This window comes from Mustela nivalis (assembly GCF_964662115.1).
Source record: "Mustela nivalis genome assembly, contig: HAP1_SCAFFOLD_495, whole genome shotgun sequence".
NCBI lineage: Eukaryota > Metazoa > Chordata > Mammalia > Carnivora > Mustelidae > Mustela > Mustela nivalis.
In genome coordinates this window covers 415,527-432,847 of record NW_028136161.1, presented here as the reverse complement: position 1 = coordinate 432,847, position 17,321 = coordinate 415,527, and the positions used below count along the sequence as shown (strand labels likewise).

General features: G+C 42.7%; 1 protein-coding gene and 1 long non-coding RNA gene across 5 annotated transcripts in view; one reads left to right on the top strand and one right to left on the bottom strand.

The window, feature by feature from the left end:
• LOC309857203 (ral guanine nucleotide dissociation stimulator-like) overlaps positions 1-17,321 on the bottom strand; it is a 211,573-nt gene that overhangs the window by 57,795 nt on the left and 136,457 nt on the right. Inside the window, exons 1-2 of one of the 2 annotated variants that reach the window (XR_014307538.1) lie at positions 9,677-9,768; positions 8,791-9,047 (exon numbers count right to left, since the gene is read on the bottom strand). The exons of the other annotated variant lie outside the window; for it this stretch is intronic. The gene's annotated coding sequence lies outside the window, so the exon portion shown is untranslated. Of the gene's footprint in view, positions 1-8,790; positions 9,048-9,676; positions 9,769-17,321 lie in introns of those variants that run through there. 2 annotated transcript variants of the gene reach the window in all.
• Positions 8,518-11,840, top strand: LOC309857206. Of its 3 annotated transcripts, none has more exons than XR_014307547.1 (4): positions 8,518-8,593; positions 9,683-9,810; positions 10,527-10,924; positions 11,683-11,829. It is a non-coding gene; the product is annotated as an uncharacterized lncRNA (long non-coding RNA). The 3 variants fall into 3 exon arrangements; XR_014307546.1 differs by lacking the exon at positions 8,518-8,593 and adding an exon at positions 9,283-9,451 and having other exon boundaries at positions 9,683-9,851; positions 11,683-11,840; XR_014307548.1 differs by lacking the exon at positions 8,518-8,593 and adding an exon at positions 9,283-9,451.

Genomic DNA, 17,321 nt, shown 5'->3' with positions numbered 1-17,321 from the left:
ACACAGCACTTCCCTGGGCCCACCCACTGCACTTGGGGACACATAGTCACTGAGTGGAAGGCCAAACAATATGTGCACTCCCTAACTGTCCTTGTTTTACATATATATACATTTCCTGGCTTCTGGCCAATTACTGAATACGTAAGTTAAATGCATTTATGAGAGTGTTCCCCCAAAGAACAACAATAATCAGTAACAGGTCTTACTGATTACAGTAATTCCTTTGTTTTAAGGCATGGGAGAGAGAACGAGACACCCTTAGTCCCTATTACTACACGGGCAAGAAAACTGGCTCAGTAGCCAGGTCTACCTCTTTACCTTCACAGAGAAAACAGAAGCCAGGGCAAGAGAGCTCCCTCCACATCTAGGACCCCATTCTTAGTTCCTCCAAGTGGCCTTAGAGGAAGTGATGTCCCCCTTGTCAAGCCTGATCTGCTCCACACCCTTCATCCCACTGAAGGCCTCACCTTTGTCCATCATTTGTATTCCCCTTCTCTGCACGGCTTCTTCAATTTTGCTCTTTCATTAGTTCCTTCTTCTACATATATATAAAATCAATTGGCTCAGCTCTCAGAAAAAGCACACCCACACATACCCACCCACCCACCCATCCTTGACCTGGGATTTCCTCCCTCTATTTCTGGCATATGAATCTGTATTCTTTCCACTTCAAGACCCAGAACTATGACTCAAGCTAGCTGAAGCAAAAGCAGGGTGTTACTGGCACCTGCAACCAAGAAACTCAGAGTTGGAGATGGCACAGACACAGCCAACCTCTCCGCTCACAAAGGATCTGCTGCACTCCTCTCATCCTGCATCTCTCTGCCCCGCTTCCCTCTCATTATGGATTCCATCTGAGGTTGGTTCCCTCCACACTGGGGAAAGATGAACGCTGGCAGCATATGCTATACCCTCAGGGTTTGCAATCCAAAAGGTGGGAGCTCACACTCCCCTGGCACTCATGTTTCAAATCTCAGAAAGTCTGAGAATCTTGGGCCAATCATCAAGGGGGCAAAACTAGATCTGGCCCCTACCCTCTACTTAGGTCTTCCTGGCTCCCAAGAACTACCAAACCACAGGATAAAAGCCAATGGACACTAAACTCCATGGTGGCCACACCATTGCCTTCACACAAGTTCCTCTCTCTGCAATCCCCTCATCCCCAATCTGTCCCCCCGGAAAACCTCATATTTATCACTCCAAATCCACCTCAGACCGCATCTCCCTCAGGAAGCACTGGCAACCTCTCCAAGAGGCATAGGTTCTGGGATTCTGCCCTATGAATATCTAAATACACAGCCCTCCCGAGCAGATAGACAGACAGAGAGACACACACACACACTCACTCATACACTCATGAGAAAATGTGTAATGAACTGAAATATCTTTTAAATCTGAAGACAGCATAGTTGTCTACTACTTTTATATATTACAGTACAATAACATATTCCTCCTTTTAAAAAACTTAAAGGTTGATATCCAGGATCTATAATGAACTCCTCAAACTCAACACACACAAAACAGACAATCATATCAAAAAATGGGCAAGAGATATGGACAGACACTTCTCCAATAAAGACATACAAATGGCTATCAGACACATGAAAAAATGTTCATCATCACTAGCCATCAGGGAGATTCAAATTAAAACCACATTGAGGTATCACCTTACACCAGTTAGAATGGCCAAAATTAGCAAGACAGGAAACATGTGTTGGAGAGGATGTGGAGAAAGAGGAACCCTCTTCCACTGTTGGTGGGAATGCAAGTTGGTGCAGCCTCTTTGGAGAACAGTGTGGAGATTCCTCAAGAAATTAAAAATAGAACTTCCCTATGACCCTGCCATTGCACTCCTGGGTATTGACCCCTAAGATACAGATGTCGTGAAAAGAAGGGTCATCTGTACCCCAGTGTTTATAGCAGCAATGGCCACGGTCACCAAACTGTGGAAAGAACCAAGATGCCTTTCAACAGATGAATGGATAAGGAAGATGTGGTCCATATACACTATGGAGTATTATGTCTCCATCAGAAAGGATGAATACCCAACTTTTGTAGCAAAATGGACGGGATTGGAAGAGATTATGCTGAGTGAAATAAGTCAAGCAGAGAGAGTCAGTTATCATATGGTTTCACTTATTTGTGGAGCATAACAAATAGCATGGAGGACATGGGGAGTTCGAGAGGAAAAGGGAGTTGGGGGAAATTGGAAAGGGAGGTGAACCATGAGAGACTATGGACTCTGAAAAACAATCTGAGGGTTTTGAAGGGGTGGTGGGGGTGGGAGGTCGGGGTACCAGGTGGTGGGCATTATAGAGGGCATGGATTGCAAGGAGCACTGGGTGTGGTGCAAAAATAATGAATACTGTTATGTTGATAATAAAAAATAGATTAAAAAAAACACTTAACGTTCACGTGGAATCAATTTGCCATTTTGAAAGACAATTTTTTAAAAATGAACAATTCTCTACAGTTTTATCTATAGAAAGGTCAGTATTCTAAACAGCTAGTAAAATGATCCTGCCCAATTACAATTAAAACACCAACAAAATCAAAATACAAGTTAAAAAAAGTTTACATCAAAATATTCTGGACCTATCAATTAACTCTCTTCTCAGAATAAAAGGAGGAAGTCAGCCTTTTTCACTTGTCCCAAACAAAACATCTGAGCTCCATTGGACTTTTATCCTCGGTTCATACTTCTCTCATCAGAAGTCCAGACATTCCTGAGCCCTAGAGGCAGGGAGTAGTGTATTTTGGATAAACACATCTGTGTCCAAAGTTCATCTCACGTTCCTGAGGCTACAAATATAAAATGTTGGTAACTGATGAAAAATTAGGAAAGTGAGCATTATGGCAAGGTGACTTTGCTTCAAACAAGGTTAAATGAAAGAGACAAAACAAAGACATCCTGAAGAGCCTGAAATTACACCTCAGGATTTGCTCTGGTTGTAGAATGTCCTTTGGCACTAACATCCATGCGAATATTTTACCACCTGCTCAGCCTGCCCAAGGCCCAGAGAGGCCAATAAACAGGAAAACACAAAGGGAGTCTTTTTATCTTCTGCCATCCTGAAATCAAATATAGCCTCCCTAGAACTCTCTAGTCTCCCTAGAGATATAAGACTACCTAAATTTAAGTGTCCCTAGAAGAATCTAGTAAAACAGACTAGGAAGAGAACAGCACAAGTCCAAGCAATATTTTTGGGAGACATGCAAAAAACCCTAGGGCTTTTGTTTCTATGTTAATATCCAGTGTGGTGGGTAAATATATATATAAATATGCTTTGGGGTCAGATAACTAGCAGAGGTACAACACGGCCTTTAGAATCAGGAATCCCAGCTCTGCCGCTAACTGACTGGGTGCTGACAGACAAGCAGTTAAGCTCACTGAGCCTCAGTTTCTGCACCCTCTCAGTGGAGGGTAGGAACACTGCCTGCATCAGAGGTTGTGGGAAGATGTGATGGAACCAGGATGAAAATAAACAACCATACCATAGCTTTCTACCCTACTATTATGTTCCAGACCCCCTGTCCCACAACCTCCTAGACATCTCCACTTGGATCTTGCCCTTTTCTCAAAATCAATGCCCGTAACACCAAATTCGTCTTTCCCTATCATTAGCCAGGATCTCCACCTAACTCCTCTGGCCCTCCTACCGACACTCCCATTCTCCAAGATGCCTCCCTCCAATGATCAAATTACACCAATGTGTCTATTGCTAGTCGGACTACAGTGCACATGGTAGTCTCAATCCTTGCTGCTAGTAGGCTCACTGGGAGCAACATTTAGGAAATGAGAGCAGTCAACTGAGTCATAAACATGTTCAAATCCAGCAATTTGACTTCAGTGGAATCTGTCTTAAGGAAATGACACAAAATAGAGACAAAGCTGTTTCCCAAGATGCTTAGAGCAGTATTATTCAGATCAGAGAAAAAAAGAAAGAGAGAGCAAAAGGAAGGAAACAGTTCAGCCATCCAGGAAATGGTAAGCTAACTTACAACACAGAGTTTCAACAAATGTTTGTAGTTAATAAAAATAGGAGGAAAATGCAAATAATAAAATAACTTTAAATGGCAACATTTAAAATTGTAAGCAAGGGGCTCCTGGGTGGCTCAGTGTGTCAAAGCCTCTGCCTTCAGTTCAGGTCATGATCACAGGGTCCTGAGATGGAGCCCCAGGGTCCTCTCTGCTGAGCAGAGAGCCCAATGCGGGCTGAGCAGAGAGCCTGCCTCCCCATCTCTCTGCCTGCCTCTCCGCCTACTTGTGATCTCTCTCTGTCAAATAAATAAATAATTTTTTTAAAAGATTTTATTTATTTATTTGACAGCGAGAGATCACAAGTAGGCAGAGAGGCAGGCAGAGAGAGCAAGGGATGCAAGCTTCCCACCGAGCAGAGAGCCCTATACGGGGCTCGATCCCAGGACCTGAGATCATGACCTGAGCTGAAGGCAGCGGCCCAACCCACTGAGCAGCCCAACCCACTGAGCCACCCAGGCGCCCCAATAAATAAAATCTTTAAAAAAAAATTGTAAGCGAACTTGTCTCTATCTAAAGTAACAAATGCTTAAAAGGAAATAGACCAAAACAGTCCATTTTACTCCATCAATATATAGAGAGCATTTGTGAGAGACTCCTCTCCACTCTGGTTCCAAATATTGGGACCAAGCCCCAATGTCACTCGATTTGCCTTGACTGAGGCCTCTTCTCCCAGATCTCTTCTGCTTCAGACTGATCACTCCTCGCCTGGCTTCAACACACTTGTTTCGTTACTTAACTGAGACAATCACTGGTCCCCGCTGCCTTGGCCCTTTGAAATCCCGCCCCTCTTCTCCATTCATGGAGTATCTTCTTTCAGACCCTTGTCATTTGTCTCTTCTTTCTCTGCCAGCAGGGTCACCCCTACCATCACCACTCACCCCCAATCCATTTTCCTGGCCCTGCTGACAGCCAGGCAGCTCTCAATTCTTATCATTTGACTTGCTAAGCATTCTTCTTCAAGAGGGCCCTCCCACCTGCAAAGTAAGATAGGAGCTTCCAACTCAGACGAACAACACCTTTTGTGATCTGACCCCCAAACTGCCTCAGCTTCTGCCAGTCAGGCTGCCACTCCTCTCCCCCAACCAAGATCCCCCAGTCCAACTCACTGTCCTGTCCCTACCCCTGGCCTACATACCACACTAGTCACATATCTGACACTGTGAACACCCTCAGGGCAAGAATTCTACCACTCTTTCTCATGACCAGTGTTACCCTGGGACTCCCTTAATGGACAGGAGGAAGGAGCAGGCTGGTGTACTTCACCTTTCTACATCATTGCCATGTGTATTTCCACTACCAGCTTCCATCTCCCCTTGCTTGGAACTGCCTTCCTGCTGCGCTTCCCATATGCTAACCTTGCTCTGTCCCGTACGCAGCTACTAGCCACATACAGCTACTGAGCCCTTAAAATGCAGCTAGTGTAAAATGAGACGTGCCAGAAGTGTCCAACATGCACTGGATTTCAAAGACTTGATATGAAAAACAGAATGCAAAAAAATAATAATGTTTTATATTGGTTACCTGTTGATATAATACAGACTAGAGCTGTGGGATTCAATAATGTGCATTATTAAAATTAATGTCACCTCTTTTTACTTTCTTAAATGCGGCTACTAAAAATTTTGAAGTTACACATGTGGCTCAGTAGTCTAGACAACCTTCAAGGGACCAGCATGAGGAAAGCCTTCCTCAAAAGGCCCTTCTGTTTGTGCCACTCTTCATGATCTTTTCTGACCCTTTGGAATCCTAAAATGGAGTCCAACATAGAAGCCACTATCTAATTATATGCCATACTATATGCTTCCTGGTACATCATTCTTCTTGCTACATCAATACCATTTATAGATGGGGATTTGTAGTAGGGACTCAACCTTTAACTAAACATGGCATCTTTGCTGGAATAAGATAGCAATACACAGATTTTTTTTTTGTTTCTGTTTTGTTTTGTTGACTCATTTACTCTCCCACTGATGATTTCAACAATGCAGGGAGAACTGGAATTCAGGGGACCTAATGGCTCTTTGGTCTACCTGTAATTAACACAATGCATATAGGTCATGTGCACATAGATCCACGGCTTGGACCCTTGCAAGGTCTATCTGGTCCTCAGTCTCCACCCTTGTAAAATAAGGTTAATGGTATCAGGCCAATCTACAATACACAGTCAGATTAAAGTAGCCTAATAAGTTCTAACTGAAATGAGAACTATTCTACTTTCCACAGTTCGTTGGGTGTCTCACAGTTTGTGTTGTCTTTAACACGACTAATTTTTAGAAAGAGAGAACAAATTTACAGCAACTATCCAAATACCAGGGGTGGTGTGGGAAAGTACCTATCAAAATACTTTTCCTAGTCTGTTCATGATGGAGGACCAGTAATAGGAGAGGAAACTATTACATGCCTGCTGCAAGCTGAAGTCATTTATACCTTATACTCACAACACATTTTACAAAGTAGACATGACCATACCCATCTGACAGAGTAAAGAAACCGAGGTTCAAAGACAGGCTAAGTAACCAGCCAAAGTGATGTTGCCAACGACTGGAAATCCAGGTCACTGGTATCATCTTTGTAAAAAAGAAAATCTTTATTATTGCTTGAAGACAAAATATGTGAAAATCAAGAGTATTACAAGAAATATGCAAATAAAAATACAACAATAATGTCTATTCATTTCCTTCAGTAGTTTTCTTGCTCTTGGCTAATTCTTGTCTTTCAGATCAAGAGACCATTTTTTTTCCTAAGTAGACTTTTTCTTTAAGTAGCAAGCAAATAGGGTATATGATGTGCTAGGAACTAGTCCATGAATGTACTGTATTTCTTTAACATCTTTAAACCAGAGTTGTTGGCCAGAGTTTACGTGAGACATTATCACTAGAAGTCTCCAGACACATTTGCAAAAATGTAGTCCCTATGGGTAAGACTGCAGCCAGAAAGGACACTGGGTCATTCTACAAACAAATGCATCCACAAAAAACAGCCTCATATCAAAGAACCTGCCTGTGTTACAAACTGAGGTCATCATGAGCTCAACGAACTGAAAAAAAAAAAAAAGTTCCTCAAAATAAAATACTGCACCTTAAAGTGAAACCACAATTACACAGTCTCAAAAATGAACTACTTTCTCAGACTGGTAACAATGTACTGTGCATCTCTAAGAAGCCAAACTCATCTAGGTTTAATTGATTCCACCTTTACAAAATGGAGCCAACATAATCCTGCAGATTTGGACAGAACAAAAGTTCAAATTCTCTACTACAGAAACAGTCCCAGAGTATCAAATCTGTTCCTTTATCAAATGTCCCCGCAGTAGTATTTATCAGTCACTAGAAGAACTCTGCACAATGCAACCTGTGTGAGCATGAGATTTTACTACAGGGAGGAGACAGGTCAGTTTACCAAGGACACCACACTTCACTTTCACAACTCTTGAAAACTAATCTCTAACAGTAAGTAATTAACAGTAAGTAATTAACACCACACTTCACTTTCACAACTCTTGAAAACTAATCTCTAATAGTAAGTAATTAATTTTCATTCATTACAAACTGAACGAGATAGTGTAAACCTCAAGGAATCTGAGATTGTAAATAACCTCACTTGGGAACCAGATGTGTGTGTGTGTGTGTGTGTGTGTGTCCTCTGAGGTACTTCACAGGGTATAAAAAGAAATAATTAGCAAGTTTTAATCTCATGGACAAGATCTTTATCTAAAATTCTCACATATAAAATGAATTCTTTTATGTCATATTTCCTCAAGTGTGTTTTTTCCCTCATTTTAAGAATAAAAAAGACATCCAGAGGAAACAAGGTGTCCTTTTCTCAGCCTCCAAAAAGACTAGAGACAGCACAGGTAGCACAGGTTTGGTCTTAAACAAAAGTTAAGACTAAGTAGGGAAGAAAATGGAAAACAGAACGCAGCCTAGCAAAGCAGCCAGAGATCACATGCAGCAGGTGACAGGAAGCCTTGGGGACACTTCACAGCCACCAGGATGAGCTTCAGGGCTCCACAGAACCTCCACCCAGAAGTCCACAAAAACAAAAACGAAAGGTGGCAAAGAACTCTCACTGTCATCCTGGCAAGAAAGCAGCAGCAGCCTCCTTGAACCCAGGAAAGCCACCCCTCCCTCCACAAACAGGAGGAGCCCCCTTCACACCAACCACACAAGGAAGCCCAAGCGGCCAGACCCAAAATAAAAATAAGAGGAGCGCGGGAAGATAGACGACAGCTCAATTAAATTTATCCTGGGAGCACTGGGAGGCTCCGTCTCTCTGAAGACTCCAACTCAAAAGTAAAAATAAAATTTAAGGGGAGGGAGCCCACAGAAGAGAGGACAATTCAGTTAAGTCTGGGCTGGGAACACTTGGAGACTCTACTTCAGGTGTCAGAGTCAGAAATAAAAATTAAAAAACAAGAGGGGGAGGTGTCAGTTTATTTTGTGTGTGAGTTTGTGTGCGTGTGTGTCTGTGTAGCACCTGGAGTGCAGGATTTGCCAGGGAGGGGAAAGTGGCGGCTCCGCCGGCCTTGAGGTGACCAGGCTCAAATCCGGGGTGAGTTTATGCCCTGGGCGACAGGGCAGAGTCCGAGGCCAGACTGCCCGCAGTCGGGAACAATGCTGGGCCCCGGAAAGGAGGGTCTCACACCACCCCCAGGGCCCCCGCATGCCGTCGGCATCCCAGCCCCCACCCTCCCCCGGCCCACGTCAGGGCAAGAACGCCCGAACCCGGGGTCCCAGAGCGGGCCTCACCCAGCAGTCAGCGTCAGCCCGTCCTTCTCGGGGTCCAGCACCTTCTGGGTGGACTTTTTCGCAACCCCGTGGCTCCTTCCAGGGAACCTCCCGCCGCCGCTGGAAACCGCCCGCTGGCGGAGCAGGGGCGCCTGCGCCTTGCGAATAACCGCATAGGATCCGGGTCCCTGTCGCGCGGACCCCTAGCCAACCGCCGGCGGCCGTGTCCGTTGCCTGAGCCGCAGCCGCCGCAGCCGCCGCAGCCGCCGCAGAGGAGGCTCTAGGGAGGAGGGGCGGGGTGGGGGGGAGGTACTGCGAAATCCAGGGGCAAAAAGGCGGTGTCCACGCGGAATCCCCGCTGCACTGCGGGAGATGCGAGTCAGCCTTTCGGATGCCGGGCCAGCGCAGCCCACTTGGACCTGCCAACGGAGGGCGCTAGTTCGCGGGCCGGCTCTGAGCTCCTTCTTCCTCCTCCCCGGCTGTGGGTGGCAAGGCCTCTCGGGAAATGTAGTTCTTTAGGGGACGAGGTGCAGGGAACTTACCTTTCCAGAGTCCCCAAGTTGCTGGACAGCACCCGCCTGCCCCCTCCAGGAAGAGGCCCAGAGTTCCCAACCCTTCACTCCTTGCTCTGGGCCACCAGCCCATTTTCCTCTAGTGCAATGTGAACCACAAGACCATCTCAGTATGAAAAAGTCAAGGCTTGGGGCGCCTGGGTGGCTCAGTGGATTAAGCCGCTGCCTTCGGCTGGGGTCATGATCTCAGGGTCCTGAGATCGAGTCCCGCATCGGGCTCTCTGCTCTGCAGGGAGCTTGCTTCCCTCTCTCTCTCTCTGGCTGCCTCTCTGTCTACATGTGATTTCTGTCAAATAAATAAAATCTTTAAAATGCAAACTGTTTTTCCTTTTGACTTCTAGGATTCACACAAAGGAGGGAGTCCGAGTCCCTTTGACCAAACTAAAATCAGAGCTCCAGCTTCACATGAATATCAGTGGCTTTGGCAGCAGGAAGAGCATCCCTAGACTGTGCGTGAGGAGTCCAGATGGTACACTTGGTTCCTGGGATCTAGCTTCACTGGGGTATGAGGTAGACTTGCCTAGAGTGCTCCTCAGGCTCTTGTCTCTTGCTTTGTAGGAAGTGCACCCACCTTCCCTGTGGTGTGCAAGGTCCCACAGCAATCCAGTAGCAGAACCAGAAATAGAACCTGAGGGACCTGACTCTCAGGCTGGTATGCTTTTGCAGATTAGGTGCCTGAAACCTGGAACAAAACTTTGAAAAGGAAAATGGCCTGGAGATTTCTTACAAGAGATCTTTAGGATTATTTACTGGCCTCTCGATCCTCTGACACTCCAAATGTGGACGATTGAGCGAGTACTTAAGCTGGCTCTTTAAAATCATGGGCTTTCCGTCCACTTGGAGCACAATTTTTCTCATTCAAGGGAACCTGTACCTTGGGGAGAAACCCAAGAGATGTGACATAACTTTGTATTCTCATAATTAGCATAATAGCTGACCTCCAGAAGCACTTGCTAAAAGTTTATTACAGAAAATGGAATAAGAGCTAGTTCCATCTACGCTATTTGGACAACTCTAAAAATAGAAAGCCTCTAACAACTAGAAGAAATGTGTTTGCACGCCTGGGTGATAGAAATGTCCATATCCGAATCCAAGGAACATGGGATTGTGATTATTTCTTAGAAAAAGGAAATCATCTTCAATGATCTGGGTGGTCCCTAAATATAATGACTGTCTTCTATTTAGAAGAGACAGAAGAGGAGAAGACACAGAGAAGGCCATGTAAAAATGGAGGCAGATATTGGAGTCATGTAGCCATAAGCCAAGTGATCCCTGGAGCCACCAGAAGATAGAAGAAACAAGGATGGATTCTGTCAGGGGGTTGTCCAGAGGGAGCACCAACACCTTGATTTTAGACTTCTGAACTTAAGAAATCAGAAAATAAATGTCTGTTATTTTAAGCCACCTTGTTTGTGGTACTTTGTTGTAGCAGCCCTGGAAAATGAATACCACCAGATGCTGGAGACAACCCAGTGTGACTGTCTAGCAAGATCAGAATGACCAATATTGATTATAAGACCTTGAATAAATAAACATTCAAGAATCCATAATGAAACTCAAAATAATGCTTTGTGATGTCCTAGGTGGGTGTTTCCAGTAGAAAACATAGCGTGTACTTTTGACTATTTGGGGCAGAGTTGGTTTTTTGTTTGTTTGCTTTTGTTTTTGTTTTTAGCTTATTTATTTGAAAGAGAGAGTGAGAGAAGGGGGAGGGGTGGGTAGAGGGAGAGGGAGAGGGGCAGAGGGAGAAGAAGAAGCAGTCTCCCTGCTGAGCAGGGAGCCCCATCTTGTCTCTAGGCTGATTATCATCCAAGGACCCTGGGATCAGGACTTGAGCTGAAGGCAAGTGCTTAATGGTCTAGGTCACCCAGGCCCCCCTGGGTGGGCATTTTTTTAAAAAGAAGAGAATGTGAGAGCCACAGATGGCTAAGACCCTTTCTCAGTAACAAATGGAGAACCTGATCTGAGCTGGGTATGTGTTTCACGATTCTAACCAGGGAAGAGTGCAGGGCCTTAGAGCTTTATAATTCCCCCCCATACGTCACATACCAGAAAGGATCATGTTTTCTTGATGACAGAAAATTGAATTCACGTCTTCAGGAAGACAGAGCCCAAGAAACCAGGACTGAGTGAGGGAAATGAGAGACCAAAAGGTCCAAAGAATGAAAGAAACACTTACCAATTCTTGATGTTGTCTGCAGGAGAGTTTTAGATTTTTGTTTTGTTTTGTTTTTGTATCCAATTTACATATATTCAAACCAACACATATTTACTGAACAAGTCATACCATTAAACTGTGATGACCATAGTTTTCTAATTCCCATTCTTATCTATTTCACAGAAAATTGTTGTTTCAAGGGCCATGTGAAAACTGCAACTCCTGCCGTTATTGATGTTAAATACTTATCAAACAATTCTACCATTCCTCATTGTTGGGCTTATACCCAGCACAGGGCCAGGGTCAGCAGTCAATCACTATTTGTGGAATAAACAAAATCATTCATTTCTTCGTTAATATCTCCATGAGCATTATTAAGGAATGTTGTTTAGTACAATGTTTTCAATTTAACTAATGTGTTATGAATCCAAATGTTAAAATTCTACCCTTCTTCCCTCAGAAATCTTTCTAAAATATAAAGAGACCTCCCTGTCTTCTTAAAGAGCTTATTCACTGTTTATGAAATCACAATCTGCCCCACCCATCCACTGTGATTCCCTTCAACTCCTCTTACAGGGGTGTTGCTACCAGACACAAAGGAGAAATGCCTGGTAGATCTTCCCCATCTAATTTTAACCATTTCTTGACCCAAAATTCAGTCTCTGCTACCAGAGATCATTTGTTTACCTTTTGAACATCCATATTGGAATGTTTCTATATGTTTAGAACTTCCAGTTCTTAGTTTCCAGATAATGTAAAGGTTAAGGTATTTTACTTTCTAGTTGTCTCTCATCAGAGTTTTTCAGTTTGGAAGGATTTGGGGTTTCTTCAGGTTGACTAAATTATCCTGTGCCTGAGCATCAGTCCTAGTTGTCATGATTATTCTATTAATTTCAATGTGTGTGAAAATTCAAATTTTGATGCAAATTTTCTTATCAGATAAGCTCATTGTGCCTGTCCTCAGAAGTAAGATCTTTTTGTATGCTAGACGCACTGTGGATCTTCATTTGGATATTGCCACAGAGAGCCAGCCCCAGTGAACTTCTGTGACATAGTCTATTTTTATTGATCTTTGCATTCTTATTTTCTTAAATGGGAAAGCAATGATCTAATAATTTAATTTTTTATATCAACTCTTAGCCTAAAATTTTGAATTCATTCGATGTGTATGCTGTGCCCCCGAGAATCCGCATCTATCTAAAATTCCTAAGAAAAGAGGGATGCCCCTCCCTAAGAATGAAATGCCAAACTCAACACCTAAGAAACAAGAAGCCCAATGTCCTTGTTTTCCAGATGCTATATTACTGTAGACACCAAAAACATGTTTTTTCCTCCAGAAAGATTTCCAAATAGTCTTTTCTTTCCAAATATCTGTTAAATGAGGAGATTTAATACTTTAAACTTGATTATACATCATTTTATATGAGAATTTCACTTCAGGACAGACTTTAAAATGTTTTCAAAAATATGCTAGCCATTTTGATATGTCTGATGGACGCTTGATAACAAAGAAATGCTTTAAGGGGAAAAAAACCTAATCACTTTTTTTAAATTAAATTAATTTTTTTATTTTCAGAAAAACAGTATTTGTTATTTTTTCACCACACCCAGTGATCCATGCAATCTGTGCCCTCTATAATACCACCACCTGGAACCCCAACCTCCAAGCCCCGCCCCCCGCCACTTCAAATCCCTCAGATTGTTTTTCAGAGTCCATAGTCTCTCATGATTCACCTCCCCTTCCAATTTACCCCAACCCCCTTCTCTCTAACTCCCCATGTCCTCCATGCTTTTTGTTATGCTCCACAAATAAGTGAAACCATATGATAACTGACTCTCTCTGCTTGACTTATTTCACTCAGCATAATCTCTTCCAATCCCGTCCATTTTGCTACAAAAGTTGGGTATTCATCCTTTCTGATGGAGGTATAATACTCCATAGTGTATATGGACCACATCTTCCTTATCCATTCATCCATTGAAGGGTATCTTGGTTCTTTCCATAGTTTGGCGACCGTGGCCATTGCTGCTATAAAATCTGGGGTACAGATGACCCTTCCTTTCACGACATTTGTATCCTTGGGTAAATACCCAGGAGTGCAATGGCAGGGTCATAGGGAAGTTTTATATTTAATTTCTTGAAGAATCTCCACACTGTTCTCTAAAGAGGCTGCACCAACTTGCATTCCCACCAACAGTGGAAGAGGGTTCCCCTTTCTCCACATCCTCTCCAACACATGTTGTTTCCTGTTTTGTTAATTTTGGCCATTCTAACTGGTGTAAGGTGATATCTGAACCCCCAAACCACTAGAACTCATACAGCAATTCAGCAACGTGGCAGGATACAAAGTCAATGTACAGAAATCAGTGGCTTTCTTATACACTAACAATGTAAATACAGAAAGGGAAATTAGAGAATCAATTCCATTAACTATAGCACCAAGAACCATAAGATACCTGGGAATAAACCTAACCAAAGAGATAAAGGATCTATACTCGAGGAACTACAGAACACTCATGAAAGAAATTGAAGAAGACACAAAAGGATGGAAGACCATTCCATGCTCTTGGATCAGAAGAATAAATATTGTTAAAATGTCTATACTGTCTAGAGCAATCTATACCTTTAATGCCATTCCGATCAAAATTCCACCAATATTCTTCAAAGAGCTGGAGCAAATAATCCAAAAATTTGTATGGAATCAGAAGAGACCCCAAATCGCTAAGGAATTGTTGAAAAACAAAAATAAAGCTGGGGGCATCATGTTACCTGAATTCAAGCTTTACTACAAAGCTGTGATCACCAAGACAGCATGGTCCTGACATAAAAACAGACACAAAGACCAGTACAGAATAGAGAGCCCAGATATGGACCCTCAACTCTATGGTCAATTAATCTTCGACAAAACAGGAAAAAATATACAGTGGAAAAAAGACAGTCTCTTCAATAAATGGTGCTGGGAAAACTGGCCAGCTGTATGTAGAAGAATGAAACTCGACCATTCTCTTACACCGTACACAAAGGTAAACTCAAAATGGATAAAAGACCTCAACGTGAGACAGGAATCCATCAGAATCCTAGAGGAGAACATAAGTAGTAATCTCTTCGATATCAGCCACAGCAACTTCTTTCAAGATATGTCTCCAAAGGCAAAGGAAACAAAAGAGAAAATAAACTTTCGGGACTTCATCAAAATCAAAAGCTTCTGCACAGCAAAGGAAACAGTCAAAAAAACCAAAGAGGCAACCCACAAAATGGGAGAAGATATTTGCAAATGACAATACAGACAAAAGGTTGATATCCAGAATATATAATGAACGCCTCCAACTCAACACACACGAAACAGGCAAACATATCAAAAAATGGGAAGATATGAACAGATACTTCTCCAATCAAGAAATACAAATGGCTATCAGACACATGAAAAAATGTTCATCATCACTGGCCCTCAGGGAGATTCAAATTAAAACCACATTGAGATATCACCTAATCACTTTTCTAAATTTACTCAAGCCGATATCTTTGGAGCTGTGCATTTCAATCACAATATCATCTGCTTTGGATATATTTTCTTTTCTTTTTTTTTCTTTTTTTTAACATCAGAACAGTATTAACATTTCAGTGGTGAATCCTGGTAACACATCAACATTATAAGAATGTAAGGCCATAACCTTTTATAAATTCAAAAAATTATCTTTGAATGATAAGATCAGAAAAATAAAGAATCATGGAAACTCTCTAGATAGTAAATACAACTTGCATAAAAGGACAATGTACAAAGGCTGGAGAGAGATGAAGTTTCATAGGTGAGAAGCCTGTGAAAATGTGCTCATGACCTCACCTCTTCCCCCATTACACAAAATGTCACTATTGGGTTTAATATTAGGTAAGACATACTCCGTGATTTAGAACCAGGTGCTAGATTTTCTGAAAATGAGTGGAGGAGGAGGAGTCAGGTTGGCGGAGGAGTAGCAGGCTGAGATGACATTAGGTAGCAGGAGATGAGCTAGTTTATCAAACCATTTCAAACACCTACAAATCCAACAGGAGATCAAAGAGAAGAAGGTCAGCAATTCTAGAAGCAGAAAATCAACCACTTTCTGGAGGGCAGGACCTGTGGAGAAGTGAATCCAAAGCCACAGGAAGATAGACTGCAGGAGGAGGGGCCGGCTCCCTGCAAGAAGCTGAGCAATGGAGCACAAAATCAGAACTTTTTAAAGTCTGTTCCACTGAGGGACATCGCTCCAGAGGCTAAGTCAGGGTGAAGCCCATGCTGGGACAGTGTGTTCTCAGGTCCTGTGAGATCACAGAAGGATTTGGGGTGTCTGAGTGTCACAGAGCTTGCAGGTGTTAGAGCAGTGAAGCCAGCTACAGAGACAGCACCGAGGAGTGAGATCTTAACTCCGGGTTACCTTAAACTGTGATCCTTGAGACAGTCTGGCCACTGCTCTTTGAGTGGGGATCACACAAGATCCGGGGGACCCCCCTGGAAGAGTGCAGGGATCTTCTGAGTTTGGAAACTCCAGACAGGGCTGTGTGCCAGAGATGGAGAAGCTTGGCCGCAGGCTGGGTGAACTCAAAGCATGGCCAGAGGCCTGGGAGACAGGAGTGATTGAGCGCTTTCCTCCAAGGATGCACTGAGGAGTGGGGCCCCAAGCTCTTGGCTGCTCTGGACCAGAGAATGAAAGACAGCCATTTTCATTCCCGTCCTCCAGAACTCTATGGAAAGCATTCAGGGAAAAAAGGCTCCTGAAAGTGAACCCGAGTGGATTTCTTAACCCAGCCCCTGGTAAGGGCGGTGAAATTCTGCCTTGGGCAAAGACACTTGAGAATCACTACAATAGGTCCCTCCCCCAGGGGATCAGCAATAAATCCAGCCAAGACCAAGTTCGCTTACCAAGGAGAACAGTGGAATTCCAGATGAGGAGAAAGCAAAGCATGGAATTCATGCCTTTCTCCCCATGATTCTTTAGCCTTGCAAAGTTAATTTAATTTTTTTAATTTTATTTTTTTCTTATGCTAATTTTTTAACTTTTTAATATTTCCCTTTTACCATTTTTAACTAGTTTAACAATACCTTTCATAAAAAATATTTTTGAACCTTCCTTAATATAGTCATATTTTATCCTATATTGTATCTAACTTGATTTTTTTTATACACATAAGGTTTTCTCTTCTAAAAAAAATCTGGGATGCAACTTCTTCTAATAGATCAAAATATACCATAAATCAGGCACAGGGCTTTGCTCTAGTCTCCAGCCTGAGTAAATTCTCTCCACTTTTTATTCTTTATACTTCCAAACAACTTATCTTATTCCACTCCTATTTTAGAATTTTTTTAAAAATTTCATCTTTAGGGTCATATTCTATCCCTTCATCGTCTTTACCCTTATTTTGTGTAGTGTGTGTGTGTGTGTGTGTGTGTGTGTGTGTGTGTGTATTTTCATTCTATAAAATTTTGGAAGGTAGTTTCTTCTAAGAGACCAAAATACTTCCAAAATTAAGTGGGTGACTCTGTGACTCTGTTCTCTTCACCAGTCTAATATATATATATATATATTTTCCTTTTTTATATGTTTTCTTTTTTTCCCCTGATCTTCTTTTTAACCTCTCTCTTCCCCCCAAGATTTGGGGCCTCTTCTGATTTGGTTAAAGCACATTTTCCTGGGGTCTTTGGTACCTTTTTAATATTTTACTCTCTCCTTCATATATTCTTATCTGGATAAAATGACAAGACAGAAAAACTCACCACGGGGGGGGGGCAAGAGACAGTATCAAAGGCTAGGGACCTAATCAATACAGACATTGGTAATATGTCAGA